This window comes from Marmota marmota, unplaced genomic scaffold (assembly GCF_001458135.2).
Source record: "Marmota marmota marmota unplaced genomic scaffold, marMar, whole genome shotgun sequence".
Taxonomy (NCBI): Eukaryota; Metazoa; Chordata; class Mammalia; order Rodentia; family Sciuridae; genus Marmota; species Marmota marmota.
The window spans coordinates 27667586-27687006 of NW_025999900.1; the positions used below are offsets into that span (position 1 = coordinate 27667586).

The following is a 19421-nucleotide window of genomic DNA, read 5'->3' on the forward strand; positions in this document are numbered from 1 at the left end:
TGGGGGAAATTTCTATAGGTACTAGGGATGTGGGAGGGCATTTCAAACTTTGGACTAACAAGGTGTCATTGAAGGCTTTTAAAGAAAAGAGTGACATAATTAAAGGAGTTTTTACAAGTATTTACCTGGTAGTGTCATGGTATATAAGGATTATAGAAAAAGAATCTGGTGGCAGGAAGACAGGCTTTTTTTTTTTTAAATACCACATAAGTACTTTTTTTAATATTATTTTTTAGTTGTAGTTGGCAGAATACCTTTATTTATTTTTATGTGGTGCTGAGGATCGAACCTTGGACCTCACAAATGCTAGGTGAGCACTCTACCACTGAGCCACAACCCCAACCCCAGAGAAGACAGCTTTTTTGAATAGTGCAAACATAAAGAGACTGGGGCTCCCTACTTCTCTACAACACACTGGTGAAAATAAACATAATTGGAGATACTGGTTAATGTCTTGAAGAAGAACATACTTCAGAGCAGCTAATTGGTTGGGGTGGAGCTAAAAACAAAGGAAGAATGAAAAATCACTCTGAAAATTCGTGTATGGGTTACTGGAGAAGATGGATTCAGATTGTAATATGTTTAGTTTTGTTGCATCTGAAAGTTTATTCAAGTAGAAATGTGAAGCTGATTTGAATCTTAATTATAAAAATTATAGGTGAAACTAAAACAAAATTTAATCATCTAATCTTCACTGCTTATCAGTATGTTTATAGAGATACACCAAAAAAAAAAAAAAAAAAAAGCACAGTTCTATCCTCATTAGACCTATAACATAACTGGGATATTGAAATAGTTAACTGGGAATACAAAGAAAGTAATTGTGCCAATAGGAAGGTTAAAAACAGCACTGTGGAGATGGAAGAGATTTCATCCCATTGGGAGAGTATTAACATTTCAGCAGAATTTTGAAAATTAAAATTTAGAGATGGTATAGCAAATAATAGAGAATTTGAGTTCCAACCAAATTGAGAGCAATCGGAAAAACGGGAAAAAAAATGCCAAAGGAAAGAATCAAACACATAATTGGAGGAATACAAGTAAATGGAAACACTGGAGTTTGTTTCAAGAACTGGAAAAATGGGAATAAACCCACAGAAAAGTTGAAAGCATTATAGAGACAACACCCAGATACCCACTATCTGGATCCTACAATTAGCATCTTGCTGTATTTGCTTTATTTGCTATATACCCACCTGTTCATTTCAAGAACAATGTTATTTTGTCAGGGTTTTAAATTTATTCCTCTTATTTCTTCTCATTTTGCACTTACAGTTTAGCTTCTCCTTTCAGAGGCCCAGGTTGTGTGTGAGCCTGCTGCATTTCACAAAAGTGCCTCTCTATACAGTGTGCCTTTCTGTCTTTAAAGAAAGGTCCCCAGTGAAGGACAGGGCAGGCAGGTGGGACATCTGCCTGAAAATTCTATTAAACATATCCTTCTTGCTGACCTCAAATAGTTGTTGAGACATTCCTTTTATTGCAGGAGACTGTGAAACAAGTCATGGCAATCACGTGCTTCTTCCTCTTTTCCTTCCTCAAGGAAAAATTACCTGGAATATAGAACTTTTTCTTTTACAACCTTTAATTTCGTCTTTTAAAGCACCCAGTTCAAAGTTTTTTGTTGTTGTTTTTTAAAATAACTGTAGATACTTTGCAGGATTTGTGATTTTCTTTTGCTGTCAGAATCAAGGTGGTGTTTATTGACATGATTACTGTAGATTCAAAGTGTTTACACAGAAAACATGTTGGGGAAAATCTAATGAATCAAGGCCACATAAGATTTTTAAAACTAGATAATAAACTCAAAAGTGAATAAAAAAATAAAAAGGTCCCAAATGATGATCGATGGGGGAAATGGTTCTTCTGCTCTCTCAGTAAGGTCAGTGAATTGTCCCTGAGAAGTGTCTCCCTAAGAATAAAGAACCTGTCTAAGTGCATCCTTGATTTATCCAGCTTTCCAGTTATCTCTCAAAGTTATGTTCTGAAGACTACCTGAATTCAAAATACTAGGAAAACATGTTAAAAGTACAAATTTCTACATCTCACTCCATATCTACTAAATTAAAATTTCTGAAATCTATAATTTGTTTTTCTTTGGTTGGTTGGTTGGTTGGTTTTTTTTTTGTTTGTTTGTTTGTTTGTTTTTTGTAGTGCTAAGGATAGAACCCAAGCCTCCACAAAGGCAGGTACTCTACACTGAGCCATATCCCCCACCCCCAAAGTTAACAGACACTTTTCCCATCAGTGATTCCTACACAGACTAGCATGTGAGAAATGGTTTTATTAGTGGTGCTATATCTGAACGAAGATCTAAGAGGTCTGTGTCTCTGGAGTCTCAGCTTTCTAGGCCCCATAAAAGGGAAGTAATAGTAGTTGATAAATTCCAAGATCCCTTTTCAGCTCTACCATTTTGTGGGACTGTAAAAACTGAATCTTTTATAATTAGAAGGAGTTGATTAAACTTTAATCAAATGAACTAAAAAAATGTTTAGGTTTATATTTATTTAAACTGCTATTGTTTCTTTTGATTCAACTAGTATGTGAATAATTCATACTATTTGCCGACCTAAAATAACAGCATACTTCTGATAGCCCACGTGTTTTCCTTTGGTTTTTAAAAAAGCTGACCAACAGAATGAGCTCCAGGCATTTCACATCACATTTTGCCATTTCATAGTTCCATGTTTCCTTGGTGATTCGGTGTTCACAGTCCTCCGGGCTCACTTTGAGCCTTTGCTACTCCACATTCTTTTTCCATTGTTAATAATATCCTTTTCTTCTTCTTCTTCTTCCTACAAAGAAGACTTATTTTCTCAGGGTTCTGAGCTGGCAGGGGTTACTGCAAATTTCAAAGCTGTTTATTAGGGAAAAAGAAAATATCTATAGTCTTTAAGCAAATATGTAAATTTTGTGCCCTCAGTCACCTTGGTAGTAGTTAGCTTTCTTTTCCCCATTATAAATACAGGCCTAATTTTAGTTTTAAGATGATTTCAGAATATTGTTTAAGATGCTACTCAGTGCTCTTGCCGTAAGCTCATAAATAATGAATATCCATATTTTCCACCAAGGTTCAAAATTTTTCCCCCATAGTGTTATGTAAATTTGCAATTTACTAAACTTTCCTAAAACTTTTATTGCCATATTCTAACTTACTGTGATATGATCAGAATGAAGTTTATCATATATTTATGTTTATTTTAAAACACATGTAAGACAATAGTAATACCATATTAATTCCTATATTTTCCTCCTCCCTTTTTTCTGATATTTTGTTTGGAGACAAGAAAGAGAAATCATGCAAGTGTTTCAAAACTAGTCTTTTATCCTCAATTTGATAAATATTTGAGATTATTACCTATCTTAATCAGATTCTTATTACCTAGTCTGTACAAAGCACTGGTAGGCATTAAAAGCAAACAGGTAATTAGACTTCAGTGCTTACGGTTAAGAAGCTTACAACAGTGATTCAACCTTACTTACATGATAATCAATAAGAAAAATATATATACTTTGGCTCTTCTAGCATCCTTTGGGAGATATACTCAGAATTCAAAAGGCATACTCTTTTCAATAAGAATTTATACAGAATGTACTGTATAGGAAGCACTTGGAAAAATAGAAGATAAAAAATAAGACATATTCCCTTCCTTTGGGGGCTCATACCTTTATATATTTTAGAAGTCAGTGAGATTGGGTCAAGAAATGTAGATTTGAGAATTAACTGCCCATATGTGGTAAAGTCACTAAGGTTAATAATATGGCAGTTCCTCTAAAACTTAATAATTAAAACTATTAAATGATGCAGCAATCTCATTTCTGGGTATATAGTAAAAAAAAATTAAAATCTGAGTCTTAAAGAGATATTTGTGTCCTCATGTTCATAGTAACATTATTTCAACTGGCTCATACCTATAATCCCAGTCACTCAGGGACTAAGGCAGAAGAATCCTGACCAAGACCAGCCTAGGCAACATAGTGAGACCGGTTTATATATTAAAAAAAAAAAAAAACATGTGCACATAACAACACTATTCACAATAACCAAGAGGTAGAAGCATCTCAAGTGTCCATTGAAGAATGAATGGATAAACAATGTGTGGTATATACATACAATGGAATATTATTCATACGTATAAAGGAAGAAAATCCTGTTACACACTACAACATGGATGAACCTTGAGGACATTATGCTAAGTGAAATAAGCCAGTCACAAAAAGGCAAATACCATGTGTCCCACTTACATGAAATATCTAAAGCAGTCAAATTCATTGAAAAAGTAGAATGATAGTTACCAGGACCTAGGTGTAGAGGAAAATAGTAATTGTTGTTTAATGGCTATAGAGTTTCAATTTGGCAAGATGAAAAAGTTCTGGAGATCTTTTTCACAAAATGTGGATCTATTTACCACTATTGGACTGTACACTTTTTTAAGAGTCACCAAAGTGGAAACAAAGTGTATAAAAGATGTCAATTAAGATACAGTAGGAAGGTAAATACTTAAGATTAAAAGACACCATCAAGGGGATGACAAGGGATGTGAAGAAAGGAGAAAATTAGAAGAAAATGATGTCCTGGTATCCAAAAGAAGGGAGAATTTCCATTGACATATGTTGTGGTGAATGATGTTAAAACCAAAAGAGAGATCAAATAACAAAGTACAATAAAAAGGCCTGGCTGGGGAGGCATAGTTTGGTAGAGCACTTACTTGCCTAGCAAACACAAGGTCCCGGGTTCAAACCCAACACCTGAGAAGGGAAAAAAAAAAGGCTTTGAAATTGACAGTTAAGTGATCACTATGAATATTATTGAGTGCAGGTTCCTTAAAATTACATAAGCCAAATATCTTCTTGAATACAGGGATACTCTAACACTAGCTACATTCTCAGCCCTTTTAATTTTTTCTTTATTTTGAGACAAGGTCTTGCTAAGTTTCCTAGGCTGCTCTGGAACTTGTGATCCTCCTGCATCAGCCTCAGAGTTGTTGAGAATACATGCATGCACCCCAAACTAAGCCAAATATCTTGAGAATTAAATGTGACGTTTAAAGTTAGTAACTATAGACAATTCTTTCAGGAAATTAGGAATGAAGGGAAGAAAACAGAGGATTCTTAGCTTTTTTAGGAAGATAATATTAAGGGACTTTTTTTAAGATGCAGAAAAATCCAAGCATATGTTTAGAGGAAGAGGAAATAGAGAAGTTTAAGAAAGGAGAGGCAATAATTTATGGAGCAAAATCCCATATCAAAACAGTAAATAGTGAGGCATCATGGTACAGGCTTTGTAGTCTCAGTGACTTGGGAGTCTGAGGCAGGAGGATCATAAGACCAGCCTGGGAAATTTAGCAAGACCCTGTCTCAAAATAAAAATTAAAGAGAGCTGGGGATATAGCTCAGTTGTAGAGTGTCACTGGGTTCAATCCCCAATATCACAAAACCAAAGACAAAAACAAACAAAATAATCATAGATGAAGGGATGATTTTGGAAAACTGTGGGTGTCCCCTGAGATGAAAGGAAAAGATAGGTGAGTTTAGGATGAAACAGGAGCTCTGATGGACTTCAGACATCATGCCCTCTACTTTTGTTGTAAAACAAAAGAATCATCTGAGAAGGAGGAAGATAATGTGGAGTAGTGGCTTGAGGAAAGTAGGGAATATTTGACAGAGCCAGTACGGACAGACTATGGGTATGTAGCCAACTAGCTGAGTCTGAGTCATAAATAATGCAGTAAATTGGAAAGCACAGTTATGCAATTTTCTTGACAGTCCAAGAGCAGATTGGAAAAGCAGATGGTTGTGTTGATCCACATTCAGGGACTGGCAGAAGAGACACAATGCACTGAGGTCACAGAGTGGAAGGAAGTGTGAATTCTAGTAAGAAAGTAGTTGAAACAACTGATCTCATAAACCAATCTGGAAAAGGAATAGAATCAGCTAGGAGCTAACAGACTAAAGAGAAGTCAAGAAGACGACTGCTTTTAAGAAGTCAGAAGGGAAAAGTTTAGAGAGAGTAAGAGTGGGAGAAGTCAAAGATTGAAGACTGGTCACAGTATGAGGTTAGAGCTATTTTAATTGATAAGATCTAGGGTGAGGCTGTGGAATTGAGTAGTTGTAGTGGAGAATGTCAAGGAATTCAACAGCCGTGCTGCTGGAAAACTACTCCATTTGGACAATAAAGATAAATCAAAACAGAGAGAAATACCTATAACCCTGTGCTCAAATCTTTAAGCACGTAGTTAAACTGTGATATGAAAGAGAGAGAGCTGAGGATGAAGAGAGAGTAATGTTTCAAGAAGATGTGAACTTCTCTGGAGGAGTAAAGGAGAATCATGGTCTGAAAACCCTGATATAGAGACAGGGAACTGTCATCTCCATTTCCTGTCTCAAAATAGGCATGACCTTCACCCAAAGGGATCTGTATGGTCAGAGCAAGTCAGGTTTCCCTTATGGCAAAGAGATCAAAGGATTGTGAGAGAAAAGTTATCAGTATAGGAAAGTTTATAAACAGTAGAATGGTATTTCAGAAGAAGACATGAGATTAGTAGGAGAATCAGCAAGTTATTTGTGAGAAAGAAAAGAAAAAGTGACTTCAAGGACTTATATCATGAGATAAGCAGGGCATTAAAAAGTACACAAAATTAGCTGGGTGTGGTGACACATTCCTGTAGAACCAACAACTCAGGAGATTGAGGCAGGAGGATCACAAGTTCAAAGCCCATCTCAGCAATTTAGTGAGGCCCTAAGCAATTTAGTGAGACCCTGTCTCAGAATGAAAAATAAGAAGGACTGGGGATGTAGCTCATTGGAAAGTGCTCGTAGGTTTAACCCCTAGTTCAAAAATAAAAATAATATATATAAAGTCTCAGGGAGATGAGAAATAGAGTAAATGTGAATAGAGTTATAATGCTAATTTTAGGCTGAATCTTGTTTAGGAGAAAAAAAGTAAATGATGGTAATATAAATCAAATGAGACCCTTAATTTTGATTTCATGTTGTTTAGGAAAGGCAAAATGAAGAGGATCTGGAAGACATACGTAGTACTAGTATAGCCTTCCCTTTAAAGTTTTAGACTTCAGGCTAAAATATTTTCTTCTTGAGGAAACATTTGGGTATCTTCTGCATTTTTCTGATTATCTTCCCGAATTAGAAGTACATTGATTGCCTAATCTAGGACCAACATACATTCAGTTGCAGTTTATCCCACTATTCCAGCTTAGCTATCTATTATCTATCTTAATGTTTTTATTTTTCTATTGACTTCCAAGCCATAAAATTCACCACTTTATATAATTCAATGGTTTTTCATCTATTCACAAGATTGAGCAATATTGTTGTATTGCACAATATTACAGTTAGATTGTGCATCAGCACTAATTCCAGAACATTTCATCATATAAAAAGAAACCCTGAAGCTGGGTGTGGTGGTGCATGCCTTGTAATCCCAGTGGCACTGGTGGCTTAGACAGGAGGATAGCAAGTTCAAGGCCAGCCCCAGCAACTTAGCCAGGCCCTACACAATTTAGCAAAATCCTGTCTCAAAATAAAAAGGGCCATGGGCTGGGATTGTGGCTCAGTGTAGAGCGGTCACCTAGCACGTGTGAGGCACTGAGCTCAATTCTCAGCACTGCATATAAATAAAATAAAGGTCCATTGACAACTGAAAGTTTTTTTAAAAAAATAAACAAATAAAAAGGGCCAGGGATGTGTCTCAGAGGTTAAGAGGGCCTGGGTTCAAAAAAAAAGAAAAGATGAAACACTGTACCCATTAAAATTGTACCTCATTTTATCTCTACCTCAAGCCCCTGCAACCACATTCTACTTTTAATCTCTATTGATTTGATTATTCTGGACATTCCATGTAAGTGGAATCATATAATACTTGGCATTTATGTCTGGCTTCTTTCACTTAACATAATGTTTTCAAGGTTCATCCATTTTGTAGCATGTGTCAGAGTTATATTCTTAAATATTAAATAAATATTCCATTATATGGATACACCACATTTGTTCACCCATTCATTGGTCAATAGATAGTTGCATTGTTTCCACTTATTTTGGAATAGTGCTGCTATGAACTTTTTGTTTTGTTTTAATTGTTTATTTGTTCTTTTTAGTTATACATGAAAGTAGAATGTATTTTCATATATTATACATACATGGAGGATAACTTCCCATTCTTGTGATTGTACATGATGTGGAGTTAGAAAACAATCTGCTTTTATCTTATTTTATCGGTAATGGGGGTTGAACTCAGGGGTGCTTAACCATTGAGCCACATCCCCAGCCCTTTTTTATATTTTATTTAGAGACAAGGTCTCATTGAGTTGCTTAGGGCTGCATTAAATTGCTAAGGCTGGCCTTGTTCGATCCTCCTGCCTCAGTCTCCCAAGCCGCTGGGATTCCAGGTGCATGCCACTATGCCCTGCTAAATTCCATGAACATTTGAGTGCAAGTTTTTATGTGGATATATGTTTTCATTTCTTTTGGGCACATACCAAAATGATAACTCTATATTTAACTTTTTGAGAAACTGCCGAACTCTTTTCCAAAGCAGCTACGTCATCTTACATTCCCACTAATAGTGTATAAGAATTCCTATTCCTTACATCCTTACCAATACCTATTATTTTACATTTTTAAAAATTATTTTGGGGGCTGGGGTTGTAGCTTAGTGGTAGAGTACTTGCCCAGCATGTATGAGGCACTGAGTTCAATCCTCAGTACAACATACATATAAATAAATTAAATAAAGGTATTGTATCCATCTACAACTAACAAAATAATTTATTTTAATAATTTTAGTGTGAGGGTGTAGCTCAATGATAGAGTATGTGCTTAGCATTCCCAAGCCCCTGGGTTCCATTCCCAGCACTCCCCAAAAATTATCCTTAACCTACTGTTTGTGAAATGATATCTTCTTGTTGTTTTGCTATGCCTTTCATTAATGACTAACAGTATTGAGCACATTTTCATGTACTCATTGCCCAGTTATATATTCTTGGAATAGGTTTATTCAAATATTTGCCAATTTTTAATTGGGATATTTGTCTTTTTATTGTTGTTATAAGAGTTCTTTCTATATTCTGGATTTTTAAAAAATATTTATTTTTTAGTTGCAGGTGAATACAATACCTTTACTTTATTTATCTCTGATGCTGAGGATCTCGAACCCAGGGCCTCACAGGTGATAGACGAGTGCTCCACCACTGAGCCACAACCCTAGCCCCTGGATACTCTTATCAGATAAATGATATGTAAATATTTTCTCACATTTTATGGGTTGTTTCATTATCTTGATATATCCTTTGAATCGCAATGTTTTTAATTTTGATAATGTCTGACATACACTTTTTCTTTAGTTTTTTTGGGCTTTAGATACCATGTCCAAAAACCTGGTTTATTTATAACTCCTCTTTACACAGTCAAAAATGTAACAGTAGTCAATACATTATCCTACTAATAAATCTCTACCACTAGCTTAAGGAAGCAGGGATAGTCAATTAGTGGACTCTGGGCAGGTGGATGAATAAATTCTGACTTGTTTTATCCTTAACTTACCATCAGATTCCTTTAAAAATAAGCCAAACTGCCAGTAATTTTAGTTGCCACCTTTTATATTTTTATATTTATGCAACAAGTTTATGTTGAGCACCTACTATGTGTTAAGTACCTTTTCAAAGGAGTAAAAAGAAAAAAAAAGGTACCAAGAAATTGCAAAGAGAAAACTTTTTTAAATGTTTTTATCTTTGTAAAAGCAATGTAACAGTTACACGCATTGGAAAAATTTTATAAAGCTCATGAATCTCATTGTTCAAATATAATTATTTCATTATTATTTATTCCCTTATAGTCTGTTCATAATTATACACATTTAATGTAATTCAGTTAGAATGACAGAGTTATATATTTTACTTTTTTAAAAATTAACATTTTATTATAAATAAGAGAATGTTTTCTTGATTTTGGTTTCATAGAGTATACAGAGAGGAAGCAAACAAAAGGAGAAAAAGTATAAGTCAATAAAATATTATTAAGATGAGCAAATATGGTCTATAAATGGATTTGTGCTCTGGTCTGTCAATCCTCCTAGGTTGGCAAATTGAGTTCAAGAGTATATAATTCTATTCCAAATTATTAGCATTTTTCTTTTTCTTCCTGATCTATGACTCAGACTCCACTGATTACCTTAATCATATTATATGGGTAATTTAATTTCTAGCTATTGTTCCTACTGGTCAGTTAAATAGTTGCATCTAGATAGGGTTCTCTCCTCTAAGTTTGTAGCTGAAGAAAAAGTTTGATGTATAAACTAAACTAATTTTTTACTAGAATCTGCTTCAAGAATAATGTGGCCCAAAGAAGTTAATAGATCTATATTCATAAACGCAACAACTGATAAGAATTTCCTTAGGCTTTTTTTATGCTACTGCATATAGTTTGTCTTCAAATAGACGATTCAGCATGAATACTATTTTTCAACTATGTAGTTTTGCCTAGTTCAGTTTTTTGAGCTAGATGAATAATTCTAATTATGAATTTTATAGCAAATTGAGGCAGTGTTGTCTTGTGTATTATTCCAATGTATTTGGTTTTTAAGTGGATCATCATATTCAAATAAATCTCCTGCTGGTGAATACAATTTCTTTGGGGAATACCTTATGTGCTATTTGTAAAGAATGAAGCATCCCTATGTGAAAACACAAACTTAGTAACTTGCCTAAAGAACTTGCTTTAAAAATTAAGGGTTTATATAGTATTTAAATAGCATAACCTTCCTCCTCAGTTCTAGCTCTGGCTTGACCTATTCTACTCCTTGGGTTTTGACTGTGCCTGCTAATGTCATTAAATTTTGTTCCTTCACCTTGATAGATTAACTTTGTGATTAATTTGGCATAGGATGGTATGTCCTGTGGTTTCCATCAGGGACTTTGTGGCAGGGAAAAATTGACAAGCAGACCAAGGACTCTTGTAATTCCTTTCTGCCCTACTTTTATTGATTCCCTGTAGACACCTCCTTCCCCCTTCTTAAAGACTGCTCCGGATCCCATTATCCAAAGACTGTTCTCCCTGGCCGCAGCAGGTGTATTGCTGGCTGATCCTCCCCATCTTGGCTGGAACATTCCTGTCTTGCTGCTCACCCTTTCAGGGTCACATCCTCTTTCAAGGTGAGAATTGTATTAAAGTGTAAGCCAAAGGAGATCTCCAGGGTCTTCTTTCCATCTCAGGTCACAGGAATTTAACATTGGCTTCTTGAAGTCTCTTCCTTGACTTTCTTATGAAAACCAGAGGATTAGTTCTAATCATGAGATTTTTAAGCCAGATATGAGGGGAAAGGGGAATCAGAGCAGACACAGAATCACTTTAAGTGCTCTTTACTCTTTGCCAATTATTTACTCACATGTAGGAGATAACTGGTGTTTCCCCCAGGTGTATTTATTATCATAATAACTTTCCCTTCCCTCAGGCCCTTGTGAGCAACATTATACCCAGAAACTGATATTTATATGGTAATGAAATAACTATGAATACAAAGTTGATATGCCACATTCATATTACTTGTGTGTTCACATATAATTGTTGAAATAATTCAAATAAATGAAAATAATTGTCACATAGAGATAACAGGATTGTTTTTGTTTCCTGAAGTTTTTTAAAATATTACTTATTCATGCCTGTAATCCCAGCGGTTTGAGAGGCTGAGGCAGGAGGATTACAAATTCAAAGCCAACTTCAGCAACTTAGTGAGACCCTGTCTCAAAATAAAAATTAAAAAGGCCTGGGGAGCCTGGGATTGTGGCTCAGTGGTGGAGTGCTTGCCTAGCACATGTGAGGTACTGGGTTCCATTCTCAACACCACAGATAGATAAATGAATAAAATAAAGGTCCATCAACAACTAAAAACAAATTTTAAAGGCTAGGGATATGGCTCAGTGGTTAAGTGCCCCTGGGTTCAATCCCTGGTACAAAAAAAAAAAAAAAAATTACATATTCAAACTGATGTCAGTATTTTAAAATAAATATATAACTATATCCCTATAAAAGAGAGACATTACAAAGTGTCATCAGCTTAGTATACTTTATACAATTTTTAATACATGTATTAGGATAACATGGAAAAGTTATCCAACAAGGATTCAGATGGCCTGGCTTTAAAATCTAGTTTCTGGAATCTTGTTCCAAACATGAATAAATCACTTGGCTATTCTTGTCTTGGTTTCTATTTCTTCAGAATGATAGCTACTCTATTTGCATTGAAGAGATTTTTTAAAAAGTAACAATAGAATATTTGAATTATAAAACTAGAGGAGATGTTAGAGACCACCTTAACACAAAATGCTTATGCGCCATTGGAGGAAAATACAGTCCAACAAGATTAAGCTTGCTTAAAAAGTATGACAGCAACTTTGGAACAAACAAAATCATAAAGATTATGCACGATGTGAAACACTGTACTTCTTGATGTGATCAGAGAATAAGGATTTAGAGAGGATATTAAGTGTCCTAGTCTGGTATATACATAGTTGCAGCCACTTCTTGTGTGAAGATAAATATGGTATATCTGCCTTTGTTCAGTATTCCTGCTTAAAAGCTACCAGCCCTAAATTTAACCACTTCCTCCGAGATGAAATGATCTGCCTGACTTACTTGCCATTGTGGGTCAAGATCTATGCCTCTATGCTTAAGTATTTCTTCAACTGAATATTTATAGTGATAATCTGCCTACTGAGGGAATTCTACTCATGGCCAAAAGTTCTCATTGGAAATTTAGTGCTGAAAGCTGTCACAGATTACAGCAAGCTCAGCAGTACATTGACAAATAATGCTTAATAGAACAAAAAGTGGAAAGTTAAATCACAAAGCGCTTGCGAATCTTTTGTTGGAGTGGAGTATCAGTTACATATCAGGCTTCAGACCACATTGAAATTGACAGAGTGGAACCTGTGCCCAACCCATGAGTTTGTGACATAAGCTTGCCACATATATACCCCATTGTCCATGGTACTTCTGTTAACTTTGAACAACCTGGCATGACTGGAGTGGATCATTAATAACCAGCTTCCAGAGCTGCATTTCCCAAAGTCTGCTCCCAGGAATAGTAGTTCTAAAAGACATTCATGTGCACTCCTTTAAAATCTACATATTTTACTGGTGCATAAGGACATATTTTACTAGTGACATGCCATAGTCCCAGGTATTCAGGAGGCTGAGGCAGGAGAATTACTTGAGCCCAGGAGTGTGGGGAAAGTCTGGGTAACATAGTTGGACTTTGTCTCTTAAAATATGCGCGCGCGCGCACACACACACACACACACACACACTTTCTTAACATTTGCATATATTATATTCCATTGTCAAATGAGTTTGGGAAAGACTACATTAAAAGTGCTCTCCTACAGGGCTGGGGCTGTAGCTCAGCAGCGTTGTGCTTGCCTAGCATGCGTGAGGCACTGGGTTCCATCCTCAGCACCACATAAAAATAAACAAATAAGATAAAGGCATGCTGTCCATCTACAACTACAAGAATTTTTTTTAAAGTGGTCTACTACAGCACATGATGATTCTCTAAGAAACGACTAAAATATTTTAATATATAGTGCTTCTCAAACTTAAGAATGCCTTTTTAAAGGAACTCCTATTAATCTCTTTAAGGGTAGAATCAAGAGAAAAACCCTAGTTCCATGAATACACTAGAATTCCATTGTTTGGATACTACCATTCTACCAACCATCACTGATTTTTTTTTTTAGCATTTATTTTTAAGTTTTAGGTGGACACAATATCTTTATTTTTTTTAATGTAGTGCAGAGGATCAAGCCCAGTGCCTCACACATGCTAGACGAGTGCTCTACATCTGAGCCACAACCCCAGACCCTGATTTTTTTTTTAAATAGTACTGGGGATCAAACCTAAGGTCTTGTGCATGCTAGGCGAGTTCTCTACAACTGAGCTACATCCCCAGCCTCCAACACTGAATGTCTGTTGCGTCACACAATTAAACCAATCAGGGTCACTCCAAGTGAATTTGGGGACTAAATAAACACACAGACACAGAAATTACCTTTCCTTTGGGTTCATTGACCGCTTCTCAGCAGCAGCTCCCACAAAGGGGGCAGGGCAGGCAAGAAAGAGAGGAAGGAGCACGTGTTGAACCCTTTTATTGGAGAGAAGCCATTCAAATGAGGCAAGGGGTCAGGTTTCAGGGGGCTGAGTCTAGCTTCTTGATGTCTTGCTGTCAGCAGGATGACTGACATCTAGGAAGGCCACGCCCATCTCGTATGCTGTGTGGGGATCATAGGCAGAGCAACTGAAAAGTCGCTTACATTGTTCGCCCAAACAGAGGGGCAACAGGAGTTCAGTCCACCCTGTGCGCTCAATGCTCATAGTTCACACACACACACACACACACACACACACACACAGCCCATGGCTGGCTTGCCACATCAACATACTCATTGCTCAAAGCTAAGTGGTGCTCAGTTCCCATGTGGCAGCTCCCAACAACTGTCAGTCCTTGACACTGACATAATATTACAGATAATCTACTATTTTCAGTTATGCAAATATGTGCTGGTTGGAACCTAAAATCATTGTATCAGTTGTGTTTGAACAATAAATTAAGGCAGGATATCGCATAGCAAGTTAAATGAGTACTGGATTTATAATTTTCACACACACCAATAAATACCAACAGTTCTACTTCTGAGAATGCTTCGTTTATTGGTGGGGAAATTAATCTGTACAGAAAGCCAAGAAGATGCAGTATAACATTTTATAGTAATGAGTATAAAATAAATAGAAAATGTATAAAATTCTCCATTCCTACAACAAATATCTGATGAGTGCCTTTTGTGTTCCAGACAGTGATACCAACTGAGTTGACAAGTTGGCAGTGAGGAGTTAAGATAAGTACTTATTAATTCCAGCTGTCATTTGACAATGGAAAACATGCTATTTATATTGTATCTCAAATCTTCAGAACACTCCAGAGAAGGAGATCTTATTCTCATGTTATGAGTGAGGAAACTGACCTTCTAAGATAAGTTTTCCCTAGGCCATGCCTACAAGTGGTGAAATTAGAATTTGAACATAAGTTACTGATGTCAAAGCTATGTTCTTTCCACTAATTATAATACAGCTTTCTCTTTATTGTGACTTAAAATTTCAACTTGAGATTGGACAAAGTATTAAACAAAGTATAAGACTAGTTGAAGGGCAGGACACATTTCCATTTAGTTAAGATGATGAAACTGGTAGGGGTTTTGGAGTTCTGCTTTTTTCTCTCTATTTTTTCCCCTTTCATTGTGTCAGTTGTCAACTCCAAGTGGAAGTCTGAATCTTCATCTCTAGCTTTGACCCACCTTCTGAACTGTAGTCCCACATTTCTCCTTGACTGCCTTACTGTGACCTCTAATGAGACATGTTCAAAATTAAACTTACTATTTTCTCCTCCAAACTGTCTCTCCTAATTTCATTTTCATAGTCATTTAGCTGAAAATTTGGAGCCATCTTTGAATCCTCTGTAAAACTAGTGGTAGTACTCAATGATATGTGATATCCCTTCTAACTCTAATAGCTCTAAAATTCTGGTATTATTCTGTGTCACATACTCAGTCACGAGGAATTACTTTCCCTGTGTTGGGCCCCCTCAACTTATTTTTCAATATCTAACACAATGTATCCTATTGTTTCATTCTTATGTAGCATTCAAAGTCCATTTTATCTATCTTGAGATAGATACATAGGGTCTCCTTATGTTGCTCAGGCTAGCCTCAAGACATCCTCCTGTCTTAGCCTCTCAAGGAGCTATACTACAGGTGCATGCCTGTCATCAAAGCCCACTTTATCTTTATTTATCTATCTATCTATCTATCTCTCTATCTATCTATCTATTTATCTCTCTATTTGGTACCAGGGATTGAACTAGGGGCACTCGACCATTGAACCACCTCCCCAACCCCCGCCCCTTTTTTAAAAGGTGGGTACAATACCTTTATTTTATTTTTATGTTGCTGAGAATTGAACCCAATGCCTAATGTGTGTCAGGTGAATGCTCTACTACTGAGCCACATCCCCAGCACTATTTTGTATTTTATTTAGAGACAGGGTCTCACTGAGTTGCTTAGAGTCTCACTTTTGCTGAGGCTGGCTTTGAACTCATCATTCTTCTGCCTCAGCCTCCTGAGCTGCTGGGATTACAGGTGTGCACCACTCTGCCTGGCTCAAAGTCCATTTTAATTGTCATTTCTCTCTTTAAATCTTTCATGTGCCTCCTACATGGACTTTATAGTAGTGGCCCTCTCCTCAGGATCCTGTAATACCTTTTTCAGGACACTTTACAATAACCTATATGTACATCCACTGTATATGTATGAAGGACCTCAAGGCCCCAGGCCCAACATTAGGAAATCTAACCCCTGGGCCCTGAAGCTGCAAGATGCTCCCTTACACAACCCCCATGTCAAAACCCCTCCAGCAGCACGTAGCATTTTGAGTCCTGCACAATGCTACCACAAGATGTTCCATATAGATAACCCTAACGGTCAAACTTGAGGATGCAGGTTTAAAAACAGGAACTAAAAGGACAGGATGCAATTTTATGGTTTTCCCGAGAACAAAAAGTTGAAAAAAAACAAGTTTACCCCCTAGGTGACCCAACTGCTGGATTCAGAGGGACCAATAGAAAGACTGTTGCTGTGCTATGCTAAGAACTAACCCACTTGTTCCCTATAAAAGATCTGTACCCCAAAGCCCGGTGTGCCAGTTCACCTAAGCTCCGGCTGAGGTGTTGCTGAGCACCCGCAGGCGCCTGTGTATTAATAAACTTGCCTCTTGCTTTTGCAGCCAGTGTTTCATGTGGTTCACTTTGGACAGGGACTCTGAGGGTCTTTCATGTATAAATGTATCATAGGTATAAATATATTCATATTATTGTTTACACTAACCTATATATACATCCACACCATGTGTATATATATATACACACATGTATATATTATATGTATATATATATGTATACATATATATATACTATAGGTGTGTATGTGTGTAAATACAAATACTGCAAATTAATATATATAACTATATCTGATATATAATTAATTTATATAGTATGTATATGTACGTGGTAGTGTGAAGAGTAATATAAATAATATACATAAGATATATATGTGTAATCATAGTGTATGTGTATCTATATAAAGTAGAATGAAGAGGATGCCAGGGGAGATGCTTGGCAAGGATATTGCAGACTGAACAGGAGGGTAGGTTTTGAACTAGGCATGAGCACAGGGTGTGGAATAAGGGGTAAGGAAAAGGAGTAGGGGGTTAAGGTGGAAAATTTAGGTTTCAGAATCTTAATGAGGCCAGGGCAGCATCCTTCAAAGGAACAAAGGGCAGGTAGCTAAAGGTGATTGCTTACATGAGAGGGAATTGTTCAAATAAGTAAACGTCTTTAAGGATATTAGGAACCAGGTTACTGTGTAGGAGAAATGAGTTACAAATGCATAAGGGCAGAAACTAGAATGAACCCCATGATGGTGGATTGGAGGTATTACAGTAAACACAGGGTTTTCCAGTATATATTCTTAAAGAAATAAAGGTACAAATATGTATGGAAGTAAATATATGGCTGCACTGTATGAGTATGAAAGTATAAATGTTCCCTAGCTGCATCCACTGAGACACCATGGGCTGTGATATCCCAGGAGCAGTGAACAAACCTAGTACTTCTAGATGCTGTTCTCCAATAAAAGGAACCAAGGCTTTTGGAGAAATGGCTGCCTCCAGGTCGGAACAATATAAACCTTGTAACCTTTGTATATCTTATAACTAAGATACACAAAGTAAGAAAGTGCTCAAAGAATGATAGATGCATGTTTAAAGGGCATAGGACAGTGAAATATCAATGTAGAATCTGGATGATGGGTACATGTTATATAAAACACTTTCAATGATCTGTATTTTAAAAACATTTTGCAGTAAAATGTTGAGAAATAATTTAAAACACACACACACACAGAGATACAGAATCCAAAATGAATGTGGCTCCTAAACTTAGGAGAATTTGAACATCAAAATAAATAACAATAGAAATACATTAAAAAGTATTTAATGAAATAGGAAACTCTGGATCCATGCTGACATAAATTCATTTATTATAAGTCTGAAGAGAAACAAGATTATTTACAATTATCTTGAAACAAGATAGCTTCAAAGAATCTCCCTCACAAAATGCACATTAATTATAAAGGCAAAAAAAAACCTGGCAGACACATCTTATTTGGGGGGCGGGGATGGATGGTGGGGATTTAACTCAGGAGCACTTTACTACTAAGTCATATCCCCAGCTCCCTTCTTATTTTTTTATTTTGAGACAGTGTCTTGCTAAGTTGCTTAGGGCCTTGCTAAGTTGCTGAAGTTGGTCTTGAACTTGCCATCCTCCCACCTCAGCCTCCTGAGTCGCTGGGATTATTGGTTTGGGCCACAGTGCCTGGTGACACTGTCTTATTAAGATAAACATTAGAATGAGAAATTAAAACTGTGCCACCTGGTAGAATTCAATGAAAAGAGTACAGCATCACTTCTATGAGAGTCCTGTCAAAGATACCTAGCCTGAATCTAATCATGAGTAAATAATCAGAAAGATCCAAAGTGAAAACCATTCAATAAAAATAATTGGTCAGGAATCTTTAAAAGTCAAAGAATGAGGAAGTGTTCTAGAATAAAGGCAACTAACGATAGATGATAAGTTAATAGGATGTTTGATTTGAATCTGAATACTCTTACCATAAATAACACTTTTTAGATAACTGGCAAAAAGTGATGTATCATATAAGTATTTTTATTTTGATAGTTATATTGTGATCATGTACAAGGTGCTTAGGGACAGTGTGGTCCTAATATCAAATGACTCGGGGGGAAAAATATTCTTTGTACTATATTTGCAACGTTTTGTAAGCTTGCGATTGTTTCAAAATAAAAACTGAAAAATTACATTCAAAACAGATTGGGAAAACGCCCATAACAGGCTGTTAGTCCCAGTTCAACCATCAACTCAGTGTGTGACCTTGACAGAGTCACTTTACTTATGTCCCCAGAGTCAAGGGGTCAAGTTGAGCGGCCCCCTTGGACGTGCAGCTTTCCACCATCTACGCTCTGCCCTGTCTGAATCACTCCCGGCTCCAGCTGTCTTTGCCTTCAGATGCCCCAACGCTGAACCCACGGATTCTGGCTGGCGATAAAAACGGACAAAAATAGTTGTGGCCGGAATCTCCGGACTGCAAAGCCACCATCCTGGACTCAGCTTGGTCCTCAAGTGTCTTCCATCGCTCTTTCGGCGGTGAAACGGTCACGCCTGCCAGAGTGGGCGCTCGATGGCTCGGCGGCCGGCTGGCCGCGCCTCGGACCTGCGGCTCGGCGCAGGG

At 36.7% G+C, this 19421-nt stretch overlaps 1 long non-coding RNA gene across 1 annotated transcript in view; it reads right to left on the reverse strand.

Moving 5' to 3' along the window:
• Nucleotides 1–14166, reverse strand: part of LOC125615256 — a 36797-nt gene extending 22631 nt beyond the window's left edge. The window contains exon 1 of the long non-coding RNA XR_007345824.1: nucleotides 14057–14166. This is a non-coding gene — a long non-coding RNA (uncharacterized LOC125615256). The remainder of the gene's footprint in view (nucleotides 1–14056) is intronic.
• Between the last annotated feature and the right edge of the window lie 5255 nt (nucleotides 14167–19421).